At 41.2% G+C, this 5,364-nt stretch overlaps 1 protein-coding gene across 1 annotated transcript in view; it reads right to left on the bottom strand.

The window, feature by feature from the left end:
- The window catches only part of LOC101864173 (aldehyde dehydrogenase, mitochondrial), a gene marked incomplete in the record, with an annotated part of 34,989 nt that extends 33,993 nt beyond the window's left edge, over nucleotides 1-996 (bottom strand). The window contains 1 exon segment of the mRNA XM_013087137.2: nucleotides 332-996.
- Between the last annotated feature and the right edge of the window lie 4,368 nt (nucleotides 997-5,364).

Here is a 5,364-nt window from a genome sequence, read left to right as displayed (position 1 = left end):
CCATATCCCCCCTCCCCCCCTCTATCATAACGCTCCACTGCACTGTGACCGCATCAATTAAAAAAGATTACTAGCAGGGTGCAGAGAACTACAGTTGCAGAGATCATGGTAACAATTAAAAGCACTGACAAGTTCACAATTAAATGTGATCCCATTTCATGTGGACTTGTTGGACCTCTATCTAATTATACCCTCCCAGCTTATTTTATGTAAGTTCAGGTAGAGATCAGCACAGGTGCAAGCCCAAATGTTTGGGGAACAAAATCACATCGATCTACATTTAAGTTCACACCTGGGTATGTGTGTATCCTGTCTGAGGCAAACATTGTACCTTTTCAATGGGATTCACAAAGGAGCTGGTGATCACTTTCATGAGAGCGGATGATCTGTGATGCAACGGGCAGTACGATGATCGCAAATCTTACAGCTCGGCTGATCAGCTATGCACCCATTCGCGGGTTTTGGTTCCATAAATTATAAATCATCTCAAATGCAAGATGTTAGCCATGCGCCAAATATTGTCCTTCAGAGTGGGATGTTAGGGGTGACTTTTTGTATGTAGCAAAAATTATGTTTTCTTAAAACAGCAGGATCTTAAGCGAACTGGGATTGTAAGCGGTGGGATCTTAAATTATTATAGGCGGAGACTTCACTTTATAAAGTTTATCAACATCGAGAAATGCTGATTTAATGTAGGCCTAGATGCATGCATGCATTTTAATAGAAGGGCCTACAAAATAAAATACTTAACATGGTCTTTCTAAAGCAAACCCGAGGCCAGTAGTGGAGGTCACTATATTATATCATTTTCAGTCTAGCCTACTGATCTTTGTGTGTCTTTATGTTTCGACTAACCAAACACAAAATAGATTTTTGGCCTACAAACTTAAACTATAGATTAGGCCTACGCTTGGATCAAGATGAAATAATGAATCCTTCGTCTAAAACAGTCTGTCCAGTCTTTGTCTAAGGATACTAGATCTAGATCTATCTGCTGACTCATTCTTAAGTCCTCACTCGAAATCACTGGAATGTTTTTCCTTTACCTTTTGCCCCAGGCAGTTAGAACACAGATTCTAGATCTAGACTTAGACTTAGATCTAGATTCTAGAACTCAAAATTCAGCTCTGTAGTCTGTAGGCACTGTCTGTGTCTGTGCCCGGCGCATGCACTCCTTTCCGATCCTTGACAATTGCAGTAACGTGCTGATTGCATAACGCTGGTGGAGTGATGAAACCTCGTAACCCTCAATTTTTTCGAAATTCGTTTTTTTGGCTTAATGTCTTCTCCCAGTCCTTTTTCACAGTGTGTCAAAAGCACAAGGTTAAATTAGTAAGAGAAAGTATGAAAAAAAACTTTATAAAAAAAACTCGTATGTTTGCCCCCATGATATCCTGGCGTGATGAAACCTCGCAACCCTCACCCGGTGCGCCGATCTGCTTTTGCGTGGTTTCATCACTCCCGGTTTGAGAGAGCGACTTGCTTATACGAGTTTCTGGATGAGCCTTCTTTATGAATTAGCTTAATTGAAGCACCCATAACTGACATTGTCTGGTGCATTTAATGTATCTGACGGAATAAAGAAATATTTCATTCATTCAGTCATCCTTACATTCATTCATTCTTTTATTCATTCACTTTATTTCAGTCAGTTCAGAAGTTCAAATATGGTCATACGTGAAGTACTTACATTGTGGAAATATATTAAAGATCCATTCATTAGGATGACTAACGTGCTGGTAATCAAGATGTTCTCATCGAGCACAAACGTAGTTAACATTTAAGTTAAGTCAACAGTCACACCTTGAAATGACAGGTGACGGTAGTCCTTACTAGGACTAGGTGACAGATCTGTGCACTCTCCAGATGTCAACAGGCCATTCTGTTTATCAAAGAGAGGGTAAGGTTTCGCATCTTCTCAGACTATCTTTTTTTTAGTACAGGTTTTACAGCGCCCGCAACTGCATACGGTCAGACGAGCGCCAAGGGGTGGATGTCAACAGAGAAGTCCTTACAGGGAATAAGACTTACTCTGCTCGCCTCTCTAGCTTCAGCAGCACAAAGTCTGCTTCGACTATCAAAGCACCCCGGAAATAGCGGGTCACAAGAGTGTGACAAACATACAGAAGAAGTAGAGGAAAATGACGATAATAAGGATTAGGACAGAAAAAGCAGCAGTTCCCTGTCGTAGTTCAGGCACAGTTATGAGCATGACATTGTTAGATCAGTCCATTTACAATTCTACTGTGCACTAGAACGAGAAAATGTCTCCCCCCCCCCCCCCTTTGGTAATGGCCTAAAGACATTTCTGTCAGTGGCACCGCCCCGGGGGAGTCTCAGACTATGAATCCGCTGTGTAGTCAAATCCTCCAGTTGTGGTTGAGACCGCAAAGTACTGAACTTAACCGTGGTCTTGATGACTCTGAAGTCTTTAGAGGACATTGTGAACAATTTGTGCCTCAACAACACAAGTAATACGGACATTTCCGAATCTGCATTGAATATCTCCTTCTAACTGTGCTCATCACCTAGATCTTTATACACTACAGGGGCTGGTTTGGAAACCACTGAGCAGACCACGTTCCATGAATTGACCCCATCCACCATGTCGCAGTCCTTTCCAGGGCTGTTCCTGATATGTGGAGATAAGGACTTCATCCCAGACTGAGTCTGCACCAACACCGGTGTCGCCTGGTATCATACCCCAAACCATACTGACGTGTCACTAGGCAACTGTAAGTCAGATGCTGAATTACTACCTTCGAGGTCACAGCAACACGATTTGTAGACCATATTCAGGCACCTTAGCCACTTTTCCTGGAGCTTGATCCCGAGACACAGCCCATTTGTGATGCCAGCATAAATGATGCTCCACAGAGGAAAAGAAAGGGTTTTTAGGAGTGGCAACAAATAAGCGAAAAGCTATCCGTGGATCAGGACAGGATCGGAATACGTAAAGGTTCACTGAAAATCCCAGCTAAGTTATTGAAACCAAACTGTGATTGCAAGAGCTGGACTCTGAAATGTAAAGGGCTCTCTGAAGTTGATAGACATTCTAATTTTGATTTAGTGTGGACCCTTTCATGGGATGACTAGTGGACCTCAGAGGAGGTATTCAGAGACTAAACAGATAGGGAATACCTTCAATAAACACTTTTAAAAGGTGGCCATAAGGTGCAAGTGTTAAAAGATGTTCCTGAATTGAACTGGGTTGGGTGAATGATTTGTAAGAAACTTAGAACCAATAATTATCAAAGCAACTCAGATATCTACAAAATATATGCACAATTCTACCAAGACCACGGGAGGCGGCCTCTCAACAGACCCGGCCTGGAAGAAGCATTCAAGCAGAATCACCTGTCGCTGTTCATGTCAAAGATATATATTATGTGCGACTTTTGCATCAGTCGTGAAGTTGACAATGTGCTGGAAGATCTTTTGGAATGCTCACATTCTAGAAAAGGAGGCAGAGCGCAAAGAAAAGGAACGAGATAAATCTGAAGCCATCAAATATCTAGCCAGTGATGAACCTAAAACGGCCGTACTTTCAATGGATCTTCCGCATCAGCCTTACATTACAAAACGAAACTCGCCGTTCATAACTTTACGCTATCGGATGCTGCAACACGTCAGACTACTTGTTACGTGTGTCATGAAGCAGAAGGGGGTTTTATGGCAAATGAGTTAGCTTCATGTCTATTGGATTTCCTAAAGGAAAAGCTGGACTTCCGGAAAACCATTATCGACAGCGACAACTGTGGTTACCAATACAGAAATGCCCCACTAGAAAATGTTCCTCTCAGCTTGTTTTCAACAACACATGGAAGAACAATTGAACAAAAACATTACATCAAATGACAAACACAAATGGAAATTAACAGTGTAAACTCAACTATAAAGACATCGCTTCGAAAAACACGCATCGAGGTCCTCCAAGACTACTTCCATTTCTTCATGATGGCAAGAGCAAAACAAGAAACTCATCAAAACAAATATTCGGATCACACATTCTTCAAGGAATATTCTAAGTGTGGAAGCTACGACAAGTCTATAAAACTAGGTAGAAAAACGGGTGATCCTATTGTCAGGTGTTTGAAGTACATCCCAGACATGAACATCCAGTTCAAGATTCACCTCAAATATGAATGGGCTGCCGTTCCGAAGGCAGGACACAGAAACATAAAGTCCATCCTACCTCACCACTCTACACAAAACGTTAAAGTACAATCACCTACAGGTGCTTAAATCTGTTATTGCCAATATGCATCGTCACTTCATGACAATTTATACCATTAACATGAATGGTTGTTCATTATGATTCAATATCTCTTATGAAACCATCTGTAGTGCAAACAGAGACCATATTGCAGAGATTTATTATTAATTTGTGCATTTTAGTAAAACTGGAAGTAACCACCAGATCTAATCTTGGCAAATTATAGTGGAACAAATTGCATTAATTGCAATCCGTTTGAGAATTCAAACATAAATTCTGCAGGTAACACACATTAATTTGACTTCAATTGGCCGGGAATCGAACTCCAAACCAATTGGTTTCGAATAAACATCTTTATCACTTTGTGGCGTTTCAAACAACAGACGCATACTGCAACCAAAATGAGCAGCGAGAAAACTCGCAACCCTCAAACTCTGTCCTGATGAAACCTCATAACCCACCCGCCCGGCTGACTACGTGGTTTCATCACGACAAAAATGGTGTAATGAAACCTCGCATCCCACAGCGTAACCACATAAACAATAGAAAAGTTATTTTTATATACTAACCACGTTTCTAACATTTTTTTTTATCTATCTTTACCAACTTTGGTTCATATAGGTCATTTTATTCAAGAGTAAATCAGTTTTTTGTCTCTCCTGTAAAATTTTCCTTTCTGGGGTTACGAGGTTTCATCACTCCACCAGCGATAAAGTTAATGCCTGGTAGATTTCTAATTGCTAATTTTAGGCCTACACCCTTTTTTCAGTGCGACAGATAAGGCAACTTACTAAGCCTACAACAAAAATTCAGTGTTGGCTTGGCCTCAGCTGTTCTTTATATAGTCCAGCATCGAGCTGACGAGCCGATTGCATCAACAGATTGTCTAAAATGATTTGTTGTTTCCACTTTAAAAAGGCTAGGCCTAGGCCTGTTGATGGAGTCACTCATGGAGTGTACTACACTTTTTAGCTGCTATTATCATCACTAAAGTACCATTCTTGACTAAAAGTTTGAAAACATGAGGAGAGGGTGGGGGCGTGGGGTGGGGGTGGGTCAAGGAGCTGGGGGTGGGTAGACCAATTAATATTGTAGCTGTTGCTTTGAATATCAATGTCATTGTGCTGTGCGGGTTAGTCTGCCCGTTT

This window comes from Aplysia californica, unplaced genomic scaffold (genome assembly GCF_000002075.1).
Source record: "Aplysia californica isolate F4 #8 unplaced genomic scaffold, AplCal3.0 scaffold00549, whole genome shotgun sequence".
Lineage (NCBI taxonomy): Eukaryota > Metazoa > Mollusca > Gastropoda > Aplysiida > Aplysiidae > Aplysia > Aplysia californica.
This window is presented reverse-complemented; position numbering and strand designations above follow the sequence as displayed.